Source organism: Arachis hypogaea, unplaced genomic scaffold, assembly GCF_003086295.3.
Source record: "Arachis hypogaea cultivar Tifrunner unplaced genomic scaffold, arahy.Tifrunner.gnm2.J5K5 arahy.Tifrunner.gnm2.scaffold_37, whole genome shotgun sequence".
NCBI classification, from domain to species: domain Eukaryota; kingdom Viridiplantae; phylum Streptophyta; class Magnoliopsida; order Fabales; family Fabaceae; genus Arachis; species Arachis hypogaea.
Genome location: NW_027255472.1, coordinates 123,422 through 140,712, shown reverse-complemented (window position 1 = coordinate 140,712; position 17,291 = coordinate 123,422). Strand labels below are relative to the sequence as shown.

The window sequence follows — 17,291 nt, the reverse complement described above, 5'->3', positions numbered from 1 at the left end:
ACTCTCTGTAAAGGACCTAACAGAAATCTTCAAAGAAGAACAACCCATGACAGCCGAAAACAACAACAATGCAAACAATGCAAGGAAGGTGCTGGGTGACTTTACTGCACCTACTCCCGACTTCTATAGGAGAAGCATCTCTATCCCTGCCATTGGAGCAAACAACTTTGAGCTTAAGCCTCAATTAGTTTCTCTAATGCAACAGAATTGCAAGTTCCATGGACTTCCATTGGAAGATCCTCATCAGTTTTTAGCTGAGTTCTTGCAAATCTGTGACACTGTCAAGACTAATGGGGTTGACCCTGAGGTCTACAGACTTATGCTATTCCCTTTTGCTGTAAGAGACAGAGCTAGGATATGGTTTGACTCACAACCTAAAGAAAGCCTGAACTCTTGGGAAAAGCTAGTCAATGCCTTCTTGGCAAAGTTCTTTCCACCTCAAAAATTGAGTAAGCTTAGAGTGGAAGTTCAAACATTCAGACAGAAGGAAGGAGAATCCCTCTATGAAGCTTGGGAAAGATACAAACAATTAATCAGAAAATGTCCTTCTGACATGCTTTCTGAATGGAGCATCATAGGTATTTTCTATGATGGACTCTCTGAACTATCCAAGATGTCTTTGGATAGCTCTGCTGGAGGATCTCTTCATCTGAAGAAGACGCCTACAGAAGCTCAAAAGCTCATTGAAATGGTTGCAAATAACCAATTCATGTACACTTCTGAAAGGAATCCTGTGAACAATGGGACAAATCAGAAGAAAGGAGTTCTTGAGATTAATACTCTGAATGCCATATTGGCTCAGAACAAGATATTGACTCAGCAAGTCAATTTAATTTCTCAAAGTCTGTCTGGAATACAAAATGCACCAAGCAGTACTAAGGATGCTTCATCTAAAGAAGAAGCTTATGATCCTGAGAACCCTTCAATGGAAGAGGTGAATTACATGGGAGAACCTTATGGAAACACCTATAATTCTTCATGGAGAAATCACCCAAATCTCTCACGGAAGGATCAACAGAGACCTCAACAAGGTTTCAACAATAATAATGGTGGAAGAAACAGGTTTAGCAATGGCAAGCCTTTTCCATCATCTTCTCAGCAACAGATAGAGAATTCTAAGCAGAACCACTCTGACTTAGCAACCATGGTCTCTGATCTAATCAAAACCACTCAAAGTTTCATGACTGAAACAAGGTCCTCCATTAAGAATTTGCAGGCACAAGTGGGACAGCTGAGCAAGAAAATTACTGAACTCCCTCCTAGTACTCTTCCAAGCAATACAGAAGAAATTCCAAAAGGAGAGTGCAAGGCCATCAACATGGCCGAATTTGGAGAGGAGGGAGAGGCAGTGAACGCCACTGAGGAAGACCTCAATGGGCGTGAACTAACCTCCAATGAGTTCCCTAATGAGGAACCATGGGAATCTGAGGCTCACACTGAGACCATAGAGATTCTATTTGATTTACTTCTGCCATTCATGAGCTCTGATGAGTATTCTTCCTCTGAAGAGGATGAGTATGTCACTGAAGAGCAAGTTGCTAAATACTTTGGAGCAATCATGAAGCTAAATGACAAGTTATTTGGTAATGAGACTTGGGAGGATGAATCCCCTTTGCTCACCAAAGAACTGGATGACTTGACTAGGCAGAAATTACCTCAAAAGAGACAAGATCCTGGGAAGTTTTCAATACCTTGTACCATAAGCACCATGACCTTCAAGAAGGCTCTGTGTGACTTAGGGTCAAGTGTAAACCTCATGCCTCTCTCTGTGATGGAGAAGCTAGGGATCTTTGAGGTACAAGCTGCAAGAATCTCACTAGAGATGGCAGACAACTCAAGAAGACAAGCTTATGGACTTGTAGAGGATGTTTTGGTGAAGATTGAAGACCATTACATCCCTGCTGATTTCGTAGTCCTAGAGACTGGGAAGTGCATGGATGAATCCATCATCCTTGGCAAACCCTTCCTAGCCACAGCAAAGGCTGTGATTGATGTTGACAGAGGTGAATTGATCATTCAAGTGAATGAAGAATCCTTTGTGTTTAAGGCTCAAGGATATCCCTCTGTCACCATGGAGAGGAAGCATGAAGAGCTTCTCTCAAAACAGAGTCAAACAGAGCCCCCACAGTCAAACTCTAAGTTTGGTGTTGGGAGGCCACAACCAAACTCTAAGTTTGGTGTTGAACCCCCACATTCAAACTCTAAGTTTGGTGTTGGGAGGTTCCAACATTGCTCTGAGTATCTGTGAGGCTCCATGAGAGCCCTTTGTCAAGATACTGACATTAAAGAAGCGCTTGTTGGGAGGCAACCCAATGTTATATTTAATCTATTTTCCTTTGTTATTTTATGTTTTCTGTAGGTTGATGATCATGAGAAGTCACAAAATCAATTGAAAAAGCAATAACAGAATAAAAAATAGAAAGAAACACAGCACACCCTGGAGGAGAACTTGCTGGCGTTTAAACGCCAGTGAAGCTAGCAAATGGGCGTTTAACGCCCAGTCTGGCACCATTCTGGGCGTTTAACACCAGAAAGGGGCACCAGACTGGCGTTAAACGCCAGAAAAGGGCAAGACGCTGGCGTTAAACGCCAGAAATAGGCACCAGCCGGGCGTTTAACGCCAGAATTGGCATATAGTGCATTTTTGCACGCCACTTGGTGCAGGGTTGAGTTTTCCTTGACACCTCAAGATCTGTGGACCCCACAGGATCCCCACCTACCCCACCACCCTCTCTCTTCTTCTTCACCCATTCACCAATCACCTCAACATCTCTTCCCCAAAAACCCTTCACTTATCAAATCCCATCTTTCTCTTCACCACTCACATCCATCCTTCATAAAACCCCACCTACCTCACCATTCAAATTCAAACCACTTTCCCACCCAAATCCACCCTCCCATAACCGAACCCTACCCCTCTCTTCACCCCTATATAAACCCATCTTCACCCCTTCATTTTCACACAACCTAGACACTACTTCTCCCCTTTGGCCGAACCACAAAGCCACCTCCATCTCCTCTATTTCTTCTTCTTCTACTATCTTCTTTCTTCTTTTACTCGAGGACGAGTAAACCTTTTAAGTTTGGTATGGTAAAAGCATTGCTTTTTGTTTTTCCATAACCATTTATGGCATCCAAGGCCGGAGAAACCTCTAGAAAGAGGAAAGGGAAGGCAAAAGCTTTCACCTCCGAGTCATGGGAGATGGAGAGATTCATCTTAAGAGTGCATCAAGACCACTTCTATGAAGTTGTGGCCATGAAGAAGGTGATCCCTGAGGTCCCTTTCAAACTCAAAAAGGGTCAACTTTAATCAAAGGTTGGACCAAGTCCTCATAGACATTTGTGAAGAGGGCACTCAATGGAAGAGAGATTCAAGAGGAAAGCCAGTTCAACTGAGAAGACATGACCACAAGCCCATCACTAAGAAAAGGATGGAGCAAACAAGAGATCCCACTCATCATGAAATCCCTGAGATGCCTCAAGGGATGCACTTTCCTCCACAAAACTATTTGGAGCAAATCAACACCTCCCTAGGAGAATTGAGTTCCAACATGGGACAACTAAGGGTGGTGCACCAAGAACATTCCATCCTCCTCCATGAAATTAGAGAAGACCAAAGAGTCATGAGAGAGGAGCAACAAAGACAAGGAAGAAACATTGAGGAGCTCAAGCACTCCATAAGACCTTCAAGAGGAAGAACAAGCCGCCATCACTAAGGTGGACCCGTTCTTTAATTTCTTTGTTCCTTTTTTTCCTATTTTTCGAAAATATCATGCTTATGTTTATCTATGTTTGTGTCTTATGATCATTAGTGTCTTAGTGTCTATGCCTTAAAGTTATGAATGTCCTATGAATCCATCACCTTTCTTAAATGAAAAATGTTCTTAATTGAAAAGAGAAGAATTGCATGAATTTTAAATTTTATAACAGATTAATTATGTTGATGTGGTGGCAATACTTTTGTTTTCTAAATGTATGCTTAAACAGTGCATATGTCTTTTGAATTTGTGATTCATGAATGTTGGCTCTTGAAAGAATGATGAAAAAGGAGACATGTTACTGAGGATCTGAAAAATCATAAAAATGATTCTTGAAACAAGAAAAAGCAGTGAATACAAAAAAAAAGAAGCAAAAAAAAAAGAGAAAAAAATGAAAAAAAAGGGAGAAAGAGAAAAAGAAAGAAAAAGAAAGAAATAAAGTGGTTATCCAAGGCAAAAAGAGTGTGCTTAAGAACCCTGGACACCTCTAATTGGGGACTCTAGCAAAGCTGAGTCACAATCTGAAAAGATTCACCCAATTATGTGTCTGTGGCATGTATGTATCCGGTGGTAATACTGGAAGACAGAGTGCTTTGGGCCACGGCCAAGACTCATAAAGTAGCTGTGTTCAAGAATCATCATACTTAACTAGGAGAATCAATAACACTATCTGGATTCTGAGTTCCTAAAGAAGCCAATCATTCTGAATTTCAAAGGATAGAGTGAGATGCCAAAACTGTTTAGAGGCAAAAAGCTAGCAGCCCCGCTCATCTAATTAATACTGATCTTCATAGATATTTCTGGAATTCATTGCATATTCTCTTCTTTTTATCTTATTTGATTTTCAGTTGCTTGGGGACAAGCAACAATTTATGTTTGGTGTTGTGATGAGCGGATAATTTGTACACTTTTTGGCATTATTTTTAGTATGTTTTTAGTATGTTTTAGTTAGTTTTTAGTATATTTTTATTAGTTTTTAGTTAAAATTCACTTTTCTGGACTTTACTATGAGTTTGTGTATTTTTCTGTGATTTCAGGTATTTTCTGGCTGAAATTGAGGGACCTGAGCAAAAATCGGATTCAGAGACTGAAAAGGACTGCAGATGCTGTTGGATTCTGACCTCCCTGCACTCGAAGTGGATTTTCTGGAGCTACAGAGGCCCAATTGGCGCTCTCTCAACGGCGTTGGAAAGTAGACATCCTGGGCTTTCCAGCAATATATAATAGTCTATACTTTGCCCGAGATTTGATGGCCCAAATTGGCATTCCAAATCAGCTCAAGAATGCCCAGCGTTAAACGCCGGAACTGGCACAAGAATGGGAGTTAAACGCCCAAACTGGCACAAAAGCTGGCGTTTAACTCCAAGAGAAGTCTCTACACGAAAATGCTTCAATGCTCAGCCCAAGCACACACCAAGTGGGCCCGGAAGTGGATTTTTATGTCATTTACTCATCTTTGTAAACCCTAGGCTACTAGTTCTCTATAAATAGGACCCTTTGCTATTGTATTTTCATCTTTTGATCATGTTTTTATGATTGAACCCTCTTTGGGAGGCTGGCCTCACGGCCATGCCTAGACTTTGTTCTTATGTATTTTCAACGGTGGAGTTTCTACACACCATAGATTAAGGTGTGGAGCTCTGCTGTACCTCGAGTATTAATGCAATTACTATTGTTCTTCTATTCAATTCAGCTTGTTCTTATTCCAAGATATTCATTTGCACTCAAGAACTTGATGAATGTGATGATTATGTGAAACTCATCATCATTCTCACTTATGAACGCGTGCCTGACAACCACTCCCGTTCTACAAGCAAACAAGGCTTGAATGTTTATCTCTTGGATTCTTTAATCGGAATCTTCGTGGTATAAGCTAGAATTGATGGCGGCATTCAAGAGAATCCGGAAGGTCTAAACCTTGTCTGTGGTATTCTGAGTAGGATTCAATGATTGAATGACTGTGACGAGCTTCAAACTCGCGATTGTGGGGCGTTAGTGACAGACGCAAAAGAATCACTGGATTCTATTCCGACATGATCGAGAACCGACAGCTGGATAGCCGTGCCGTGATAGGGTGCATTGAACAATTCCACTGAGAGGACGGGATTGTAGCCATTGACAACGGTGATGCCCAACATACAGCTTGCCATGGAAAGGAGTAAGAAGGATTGGATGAAGACAGTAGGAAAGCAGAGAGACGGAAGGGACAAAGCATCTCCATTCGCTTATCTGAAGTTCTCACCAATGATTTACATAAGTATCTCTATCTGTATCTTTATGTTTTATTCATATATCATCCATATCCATTTGAGTCTGCCTGACTAAGATTTACAAGGTGACCATAGCTTGCTTCATACCAACAATCTCCGTGGGATCGACCCTTACTCGCGTAAGGTTTATTACTTGGACGACCCAGTGCACTTGCTGGTTAGTTGTGCGAAGTTGTGTTTATGCCATGGTATTGAACACCAAGTTTTTGGATTCATTACCGGGGATTATTTGAGTTGTGAAAAGTAGTGATCACAATTTCGTGCACCAGAAAGGAGTAAGAAGGATTGGATGAAGACAGTAGGAAAGCAGATAGACGGAAGGGACAAAGCATCTCCATACGCTTATCTGAAATTCTCACCAATGAATTACATAAGTATTTCTATCTTTATTTTATGCTTTATTCATATATCATCCATAACCATTTGAATCTGCCTGACTGAGATTTACAATATGACCATAGCTTGCTTCATACCAACAATCTCCGTGGGATCGACCCTTACTCGCGTAAGGTTTATTACTTGGACGACCCAGTGCACTTGTTGGTTAGTTGTGCGAAGTTGTGATAAAGAGTTGAGATTGCAATTGAGCGTACCATGTTGATGGCGCCATTGATGATCACAATTTCGTGCACCAAGTTTTTGGCGCCGTTGCCGGGGATTGTTGAGTTTGGACAACTGACGGTTCATCTTGTTGCTTAGATTAGGTATTTTTCTTCAGAGTTCTTAAGAATGAATTCTAGTGTTTCAAGGTGATGTTTTCATCATCACCAAAGCTGATTGATTCTCATCAATTTAGCTCTTGAATGTAATGTCCTGCTGAAGCTTGGCTAGCCATGTCTAATTTCTTTAGACTGAAGCTTTAGAGTAACATTGCATGATTCCTGGAATTCTCATTAAGAATTTTGATACATTTATTTTCTTTTCCACTTAATTTTCGAAAAATCCAAAAAAAATTACAGAATCATAAAAACCAAAAATATTTTATGTTTCTTGTTGAGTCTAGTATCTCATGTTAAGTTTGGTGTCAATTGCATGTTTCTGTTCTTCTTGCATTCATTCATGTGTCTTAAGTGATCTTCAAGATGTTCTTGATGATTTTCTTGCTCTGATCTTTGAATTCTCTTGACTTGAGTGTTTTGTCATATGCATTCTCATTTTGTTAGTGTCAGTAGTATACAAACTGCTAAGTTTGGTGTCTTGCATGCATTATTATTTGATTTTAGTTGCATTTTGATTATTCTTCATCATTAAAAAAATCCAAAAAATTTTTAATTTGTGTCTTTTCAAGTCAATAATACAGAGAATTGAAGATTCAGAACATACAGCAGAGGAATTACACAGAAAAAGTTGGGCGTTCAAAACGCCCAGTGAGGAAGGCAAACTGGCGTTTAAACGCCAGCCAGGGTGCCTGGCTGGGCGTTTAACGCCCAAAAGGGTAATGTTTGGGGCGTTAAACGCCAGAATGTGCACCATTCTGGGCGTTTAACGCCAGGATGGCACAAGAGGGAAGATTTTGTTTTTAACTCAAATTTTTTTCAAGTTTTCAAAATTTTTCAAAATCAAATCTTTTTCAAATCATATCTTTTCAATCATATGTTTTCAAAATCAATTTCTTTCCTTTTTCAAAAATACTTGCTATCAATTAATGATTTGATTCAACATTTCAAGTATGTTGCCTTTTCTGTTGAGAAAGGTTTAATGTTTGAATCATATCTTTCCTTGTTAGCCAAGTCATCAATCTTTCAAAATCAAATCTTTTTAAATTGTTTTTCAAACCATATCTTCTCAATCACATCTTTTTAAAACCATAACTTTTCAATCATATCTTCTAATCACATCTTTTTCAGAATAGTTTTCAATCATATCTTTTTGATTTCTAATTTCAAAATCTTTTTCAAAAATCACTTGATTTCTTTTCCACTCTTAGTTTTCGAAAATCAATAAGTTTTTTTTAAAATGTTTTTAAAATCTTTTACTTAATTTTCGAAAACTTCTTCCCCTCTTCTCACATCCTTCTATTTATGGACTAACACTACTCCTCAATGCACAATTCGAACTGCATCTTTCCTTGATAAGTTCGAATTTTCTACCTCTTCCTTCTATTTTTCTTTTCCTCTGACACCTCAAGAAATCTCTATACTGTGACATAGAGGATTCCATATTTTCTTGTTTTCTTCTCTTTTATATGAGCAGGAGCAAAGACAAAAGCATTCTTGTTGAGGCTGACCATGAACCTGAAAGGACCTTGAAGTGGAAGCTAAGAGAAGCTAAGGCACAACTCTCTATAGAGGACCTAACAGAAATCTTCAAAGAAGAAGAACACATGGCAGCCGAAAACAACAACACTGTCAACAATGCAAGGAAGGTGCTGGGTGACTTTACTGCACCTACTCCCGACTTCTATGGGAGAAGCATCTCTATCCCTGCCATTGGAGCAAACAACTTTGAGCTTAAGCCTCAATTAGTTTCTCTAATGCAACAGAATTGCAAGTTCCATGGACTTCCATTGGAAGATCCTCATCAGTTTTTAGCTGAATTCTTGCAAATCTATGACACTGTCAAGACTAATGGGGTTGACCCTGAGGTCTACAGACTTATGCTATTCCCTTTTGCTGTAAGAGACAGAGCTAGGATATGGTTGGACTCACAACCTAAAGAAAGCCTGAACTCTTGGGAGAAGCTAGTCAATGCCTTCTTGGCAAAGTTCTTTCCACCTCAAAAATTGAGTAAGCTTAGAGTGGAAGTCCAAACATTCAGACAGAAGGAAGGAGAAATGATACGTAAAAATTAGGATTTCACGTACAACCGGCAAGTATACCGGGTCGTATCAAGTAGTAAGACTCACTAAGAGTGAGGTCGATCCCACGAGGATTGGTAGATTAAGCAACTTTAGTTAAATGGTAGATTTAGTCAAGCAAACATAGTTTTGATTTCATGAGCATTTTGATTTTTTAAACATAATTGCAAGAATTTAAATGGCAAAGAATGTAAAGAACTAGAATAAAGAAATGAAGTGCAAGTGAATGACAGAAACTTAAATTGCAAGAAACTTAAATAACATCAAAGGTAAATGGCAAGAAATTAAAGGGTGCAGAAATTTAAAGAGCATAAACGTAAATGGCAAGAAGTAGATGAACAGAATGTAAATAACAAGAGTAGTAAATAGACAGAATGTAGAAAGGGATTGGGAATTGGGTAATCAAATAGCTAGAGCAAGAGAAATGAGAGTTAATGATAGAGAGGATCATTAGGGATTAGAGATGTTAGTTTTCATGAATTGATGTTAGTCAAATCCTTCTCAATCATAGGTATAGATCCATGGCAAATGGGTGATTGAATCCCAATCTCTTGGTGATTCAATCTCTCTCAACATAGCCAATTGCCACTCTCGTGATCTAATTGTTCATGAGAAGAGATGAAGATCAATTTAATCCAGCCACACAATTTCCAAAATCTCAACCAAGGAGAGTTACATCTCACATACTAACCAAGGTATGTTGATTGAGGAAATCATGAGAGGATGAACTCTAAACTGAATTATGTGGCTCATTCATCAAATTCACCACATAATTCATATAGATTAACCCCTCTCTCGATGGTGGTTGAATCTTTGAAGAACAAGAGTTCCCTCTTTAGATCAACCACTAAATTGAGAAGAGAAGATGGGTTCACCAATTCATTCCAACAACAGAGCTCCTCCCCCTAATGAAAGGGGTTTAGTGAATCATAGCTCCAATTTCAACAACAATTGCCATCAACAAATTAAACTAAATTCAAAGAAAGATGAGGAAGAATAAGTAAAGCTTGAAGATAAGAAAAAAATGAAGAAGAAACCAAAGTGGCTTCCAATCCAAGTGCTAAAAGAGTAAAATGCTAAGTGTAAAAAGTAAAGTAAAAGTGTGTAAAAGTGCAAAAGTCCCCTACAAGTACATCAATCTCTTCTATTTATACTACTCCTAAAACTCTTCAGAGATCTGAATTGGGTTAGCAATATGGGCTTCTCATTGTTGAATCCTTGGCTCAATTGGAAGTGTTGCTAGATTGGAAGGGAAGAGTTCACCAATTCTGGCCCATTGGGGCGTTATTGGCACTAACTCCAGGCCAAATGCACGTTGCAACGTGCAGGACAATTTCCTGGGCATGAAGTATGAGACTTGGGCGTTGCTAGCCCAAGTTGTTGCCAACAACTTGCTTTTCCTCTTCTTGGCCTTACTTTCATGCTAAATGTAGCCCAGAATTTGAGTGTCAACCTTCAGCTTCAATATGGACTATCATACATCATTGGAAAGCTCTTGATGTCTATTTTCTAATGCCACTGGAATCACCTCAATTGGACTTTCCTAGCTCAAGTTATGGTTCCTCAAAGAAGGTAAGGTCAAGCTGCCAAGTTGTTGCCAAGTTGTTGTGAATAACGCACCCTCAACCCCAAGTTGGCAACGTGCTCGAGCATCACTCTCCCAAGGCAAGGACTTGGGGCTGGCGTTGTTGCAAAACACGCCTCCCTTGTGGCACGTTGGCAACGTGCTCGACCCACACCCCAGGCCAATCTCTAGCTTTCTTGAATTTCACTTCATGTTCTTGTTTTTAGGGCCTAAAGATGACTCTGGTTTGGCTCCAATCTTGTGCTCCACCATGGACTATTATATATGGTTGGAAAGCTCTGAATGTTAGCTTTCCAACGCAACTGGAAGTACTCAATTTGGATCTCTGTAGCTCAAGATATCTTCCATTGAAGTGGACATGTTCAGGCTGCCTTGTTTTGGCGTTGGCAACGCCCATCCAGCGTTGGCAACGTGAGTGGTGCGCCAATGGGCGTTTAGAACGCTGGTTGGTGCGCCATTGGGCGTTTGGCAGCCTGGTTGGTGCGCCAATGGGCGTTTGGCAGCCTGGTTGGCACCAAAATTTGGTGCCTGGCCAAACTTTCTTGTGTGGCGTTGGCAACGCCATTTTTGAGTTGGCAACGCCAGCTCCTTTTCTTCCATGGCTTCATTTGTTGCTTGGTTGTGTGGCGTTGGCAACGCCCATCTTGAGTTGGCAACGCCAGCTCCTTTTCTTCCAGGGCCAAGCTTGATTGTTTGGCGTTGTTAGCCTGCGTTGTCCTCAAAAACGCCCCTCATCTCTAGGCTGGCAACGTGCTCGAGGCTCCAAATTCCAAGGCTTCTAAGACTTGCCTTGGTGGTTGGGCGTTGGCAACTTGGTTCTAGAGTTGGCAACGCCAACCTTGCTTCCAGGGCCAAGTTTGCTTGCTTGGCTTGTGTGTGGCGTTGGCAACTTGGTTCTAGAGTTGGCAACGCCAACCTTGCTTCCAGGGCCAAGCTTGCTTGTATGATTGTGTGTGGCGTTGGCAACGATCCAAGTTGGCAACGCCAACTCTTGCCTTGCCTCCAGGGCAAGTTTGCTTGCTTGTGGCTTGTGTGTGGCGTTGGCAACGGTTCTAGAGTTGGCAACGCCAACCTTGCTTCCAGGGTTGCCAAGCTTGCTTGGTTGATTGTGTGTGGCGTTGGCAACGCCAATCCAAGTTGGCAACGCCAACTTCTTGCCTTGGTTGCCTCCAGGGGCAACTTGCTTGTGTGTGTGGGTTGGCAACGCCAATCCAAGTTGGCAACGCCAACTTCTTGCCTTGGTTGCCTCCAGGGCCAAGCTTGCCTTGTGTTGTGGAGTTGGCAACTCCAATCCCAAGTTGGCAACGCCAACTTCTTGCCCAGCTTGCATCATTCTTGCTTCCATGCTTCCTTGTTTCATCACCTATCATCAACAAGGAAATAGCTTCAAAGTCTTACCAATTCATGCATAAATTTCATGAGATTCATTCATACTCATTCATATATGCATTCCTTAAATCATTTGCATGAATTTGGCTAGAATTAACATGTTCCTTGATATCATCATGCATGGAAACAAAACTCATAAAAGGACTTGTTTATTTAGAGAAAATGAGTGAAATTAAGCTAAAACTAACTGAACTAACTAACTAATAAGCAAATATGCACTTGCATCACAACACCAAACTTAAAGTATTGCTTGTCCTCAAGCAAAATATAAAGGACTTTGTCACAAGTTTAAGATGTAAGACTTGAATGTTCTTCCAGAGAGTCATTTCTCATTGAGCATGTCATCTCACTTGTGTGGTCATTAATTTATTGTAATTGAACACAATATTCAACTTTTTCAATTAAAATGCTTGCTTCACTACTAAATTGGTTAACTTCACTAGACTTCTTTCATACCTTAGCACATGATCCTTGAACCAATTTTTTTGCTTATTTCTTTTTTCCTTTTTTTTTTTTCAATTAAGCTCGAAATCTTGTCTTAAGGCGGCTCTTTAGCATAAGCTTTCAATCAACAATCCCAAACCAGTTGGTTCAAGTTGTTAAGTGTTGAGACACTCTTAAAGATTTACTCACTCAAGCCTCTTTCCTTAACACATTCAGTCACAGGCATATAACATTGAAATTTTTGTTTGGATAGTGGTGTCCAGCACCTCTTTGGGTTGCTAAATGTTCTGTTATAGAGCTACTCTTGATTGTGGGTTTTCAATCGATAATCCCGAGTTAGTTAACTCAAGTTACCGGGTGATGAAGCACCCCTCGGATTTACTAGCCCAAGTATATCTCTTAACATCAATCACCACAGACACATATCCAAATTTTGTCATTGATGCCTAGCCTTTCATTCTTTGTACTCTATTTTCTTTATTGTCAAGGTTATTTGTGCTTTTACTGTTAAAGTCTTTGTGATCCTTAACCAAACTAGTCTTGTATAGCAAGCATTCTTTTGAGTTCATTGAACCTTGATTCTTTCACAATAAATATACTAGCACTTTTCCTATGGGATAACATGATCCTTTTTAAGCTAGATTTCTCTCTGTTCTTGCTCAAACTACATCTTTTATTCCAATGACAAGTAAAAGTATTAAAGACAAGCAACCATTCCAAATCTGTGAGTGGTGATGCATGGAATGGGCAACATAAAAGACAATGCTTCAAAAATAAAATGCATCCTAGAAGGTATACCATATTTCAGACATACATCTTCTTTATTTAATAAACATAAAAAAAAAAATATAGGAACTTCACCACCTTTAGTCTTCATGTCCCTTTTCCTTTGCTTGATTCTCCTTGCTTTCCTTTGCCTTTTGGTCTTCTTTCTTTTTGCTTCTCCTTTCTCCTTGTTGTTGTGTTGTGCATCTCCTTTGGATCTTCTTTCTTTTTGCTCCTCCTTTCTCCTTGTTGTTGTGTCGTTGCATTCCCTTTGGATCCTCTTTTTGCCAAATTCCTGAGCTTATCATTGTCTCCTGTAGCCTCTGTTGATTGAATCTCACCCTTGCTAGTTCTTGCTGTTCAAATATCTTCCGAGCCTCATTAAAACATTTGATTTGTGGGTTGATCAATGGGGGTGTGGAACAGAGGTAACTAAGCTTTTCTTGGGTGCATATGTCATAGTCAAGTCTGTCCTTGTGCCTGGCTTCCTTGAACATTCTGTTTTCATTGAAATCTCTGTAGAGTGTTTCATGCCTAGCATCCAACCTATGGAGAAGTTCTCTTTGCTGAGCTTGCTCCATCCTTAGTTGAGCTTGTTCTTGTATCACTTTCTCCATGGCTTTTTCATGTTCCATAGCTGAATTGTTGATGGCTTCTTGCATCTTGGCATATTGTTCTTGTTGCAACTCCATCATGTGTGCTTGGTACTCATTTTGTTGGTTCATCCATTGAACTTGAACCTCTCTTTGTTGATCCATCAATTGCCAAAGGTCCCTTTGTTGTTGAACTTGTTCCTCTTGGCTTCTTTGAATTTGTGAATACTGCCCAGAAATCCCTTCCAAGGCGGCTTGGAGTTGGTTCATGTTCAAAGTGTGGGATTCATCCATTTCTTGAGGCTCCTCCTCTTGTCTTACTTCCTTCCTTTTCTTCCTTCTTGCTAAAGGTTGTCTTTCCAATTGGGTTGTGGTGATGAACTCCAACCTTTCTTTGGTAAGAGGTTTTCCAATAGAGACCAAATCAGTTTCTTCAAATTCTCCCAGAGGCACTCCAGCTTCTTCACATAGGCGCAGAATAGTACTAGGATATCCTAGCCAGCTGTCCTGTTTGACCTTTTGAGCTATTTCAATGATGTTCTTGGCTATAATGTCTCCAACATTGATTTCCCCTCCTTTCATTATGCAATGGATCATTATAGCTCTATTCACCGTTACCTCAGAGTTATTTGAAGTAGAGATCAATGACCTCCTCACTATGTCATGCCATCCTTTTGCTTGAGGTATGAGATCACCTCTCCGAAGTTTGAGTGGTCGGCCATGTGAATCCAATACCCAATCAGTGCCTACTCTGCACAAGTCACTCACCACATCCACATATCTTGGGTCATTTTCAACCCTTTCTTCATAGCTAGGTCGTTTGAACTGTTTGTGCTTGACCCTTAGCACCCTATTGATGGTGTCCGGGCTAAAATCAACATCCACACCTCTTACATAGCTCATGTATGGTTCTTCATCATCATATTCTCTTATCACATTAGTGAAGAACTCATGGATGAGAAGCATGCTTATTTCTTGAGGTTGGTCACAGAGGAGCTCCCATCCCCTTTTTCTGATTATTTTTTGTATCTCAGGGTATTCATCTTTTTTAAGCTTGAATGGTAGCTCTGGAACAACATCTTTGCTTGACATCCAACTAAAATTCGCTCATTGTGTTTGGATTTGAATCTTCTTTGATCAAATTCATCTTCTCTCCTATCCCTTGATGATGAGGCCATTGAGATTCACTTGCAAGATTGAATCTCCCCAACACCAAACTTAGATGAATGCTTGTCCTCAAGCACAAGGAAAATGATTGTGAATGAGAGATGTGAGGTAAGCACGGTGACTTAGAAAATGATGGTGAAGGAGATTGAGTGTTTCGGTTATGTGAGAGATGTGATGCTTCAAGAGGAGTTTTGTTGGGTAAAGATGAGGTTCAAGGTTAGAATTTGTGAAACATGGAGTAGGTTGGAGGTTGAGTATGAGTTCGGTTAGTGAAGTGAAAGTTGGTGGGTAGAAGAATGAATGATGAATGAATATGGTTGAAGTATTAAAAGTGAAAGTTGGTGGGAAAGCATTTAAGGCTCGGTCATGGCATGCTTCCTTGTGCATAATGCATGTTGATTTCTCTTTCCCCATGTACAAAGTTCAAAATTCATGTGACTTCCCTTCCTTGTGTATCCGTGACCTCCATCCAAGATTCCCCATCATTTCTTTCTTTCTTTCATTATATGCTTCCAAGATTCCCCATCACCTCTTTCTTTCTTTCCTGCAACAAAATGCCAAAAGCTTAAGATTCTTAAAGTGACATTAATAGCTAGAAGCTTATGATGATATTCCTATGCAAAATTAACTAAGCTAAAATTAAAAATTTATGAATTGATTCCCTAATCTAATTTTTCTAGCATTAATAATGTAAGTAAAGACACCAAACTTAGTTTGTGACTAAGTGTTATATGGAATTAATTTCAAAGGTAGCCACATCAAACTTAGTATTTTACCTACATTATATGCTATTTTCACGTTTTTTTTTTTTTTAATATAACTAAAGTGGATGACAAAACTTTCATAGCCTAGCATTTTCGTGTATGCATGGACACCAAACTTAGTTTGTGGCTAAGTGTTGTAGAACACACATTTGCCATTACTTCAAGATTGGCCACACCAAACTTAGTGCCTTGCATACACCATGTACTAGTCTACTTGATCATTATTGGTTACTAAAACATGAAATTAAAAGACTCCCTGTGCATGGGTTGCCTCCCATGAAGCGCTTTGTTTATTGTCCTTAGCTCGACATTGCAGCTTCTTTGCTCATGTTAAGAGTTGCACACTCTCTTCCTTGCTCCAAGGGCCACCAAAATAGTGCTTCACCCTATGTCCATTGACTGTGAAGGTTTGTTTTGAGGCTTCGTCAAGCAATTCAACATAGCCATGAGGTGATACTTTGGTGATGGTGTATGGACCAGTCCATCTAGACCTCAGCTTCCCAGGGAAGATCTTCAATCTTGAATTGAATAATAACACCTTTTGGCCTGGTTCAAATGTTCTTTGAGAGATCCTCTTATCATGCCATCTCTTTGCTCTCTCCTTGTATATTTTGGCATTGTCATATGCCTCCAATCTGAACTCCTCAAGCTCATTGAGTTGTAGCAACCTCTTCTCTCCTGCTGCTTGAGCATCTAGATTTAGAAGTTTGGTGGCCCAGAAAGCCTTATGTTCAAGCTCTACAGGGAGGTGGCATGCCTTTCCATACACCAACTGAAATGGAGATTTTCCTATGGGTGTTTTGAAGGCTGTCCTATATGCCCAGAGTGCATCATCCAGCTTCCTGACCCAATCCTTTCTTGTTGTTCCCACAGTTTTTTCCAGGATCCTTTTTAGCTCTCTGTTGGCAAGTTCAGCTTGTCCATTGGTTTGAGGATGATATGGTGTGGCCACTTTGTGAGTAACACCATATTTGTGGAGTAAAGAGTTGAGTTGCTTGTTGCAAAAGTGGCTTCCCCCATCACTTATAAGTCCCTTGGGCACTCCAAATCTAGTGAAGATGTTCTTCTTGAGGAATTGCAAGACCACGTTGGTATCACATGTGGTGGTGGCTATTGCTTCTACCCATTTGGAGACATACTCCACTGCTACCAGGATATATTTGAACGTGTAAGATGGGGGAAAAGGTCCCATGAAATCTATTCCCCACAAATCAAAGAGTTCCACTTCCAAAATGAACTTTTGAGGCATCTCATTTTTCTTTGACAAACCCCCTGCTCTTTGACATTCATTGCATTGGCTCACAAACTCCCTAGATCCTTGAAGATTGAAGGCCAATAGAAACCACTTTGAAGGGCCTTTGCAGCAGTTCTTTCAGCCCCAAAATGACCACCATAGCTAGAGTTGTGACAATGCCATAGTATGTCCTTCATCTCACCTTCTGGCACACATCTTCTTATCATTCCATCTGGGCATCTTTTGAACAAGAATGGTTCGTCCCAAAAGAAGAACCTAGCCTCATGCAACAGCTTCTTGACTTGTTGTCTTGTGTACTCTTGTGGAATGATTCTTCCTGCCTTGTAGTTGGCCATGTCTGCAAACCATGGGACATGTTGAATGTGCAAGAGATGTTCATCTGGAAACTCTTCATTTATTGATGGAAGGTTGTCTTGGCATTCATCTTGTGGCACCCTTGATAAGTGATTAGCAACTTGATTTTCACTGCCCTTTCTATCTTTGATCTCAATATCAAACTCTTGT

At 40.2% G+C, this 17,291-nt stretch overlaps 1 non-coding gene across 1 annotated transcript; it reads right to left on the bottom strand.

The window, feature by feature from the left end:
* Positions 1-451: 451 nt before the first annotated feature.
* Positions 452-559, bottom strand: LOC114927112 (small nucleolar RNA R71). The gene has a single exon (XR_003817510.1). It is a non-coding gene; the product is annotated as a small nucleolar RNA R71 (small nucleolar RNA).
* Positions 560-17,291: the final 16,732 nt, after the last annotated feature.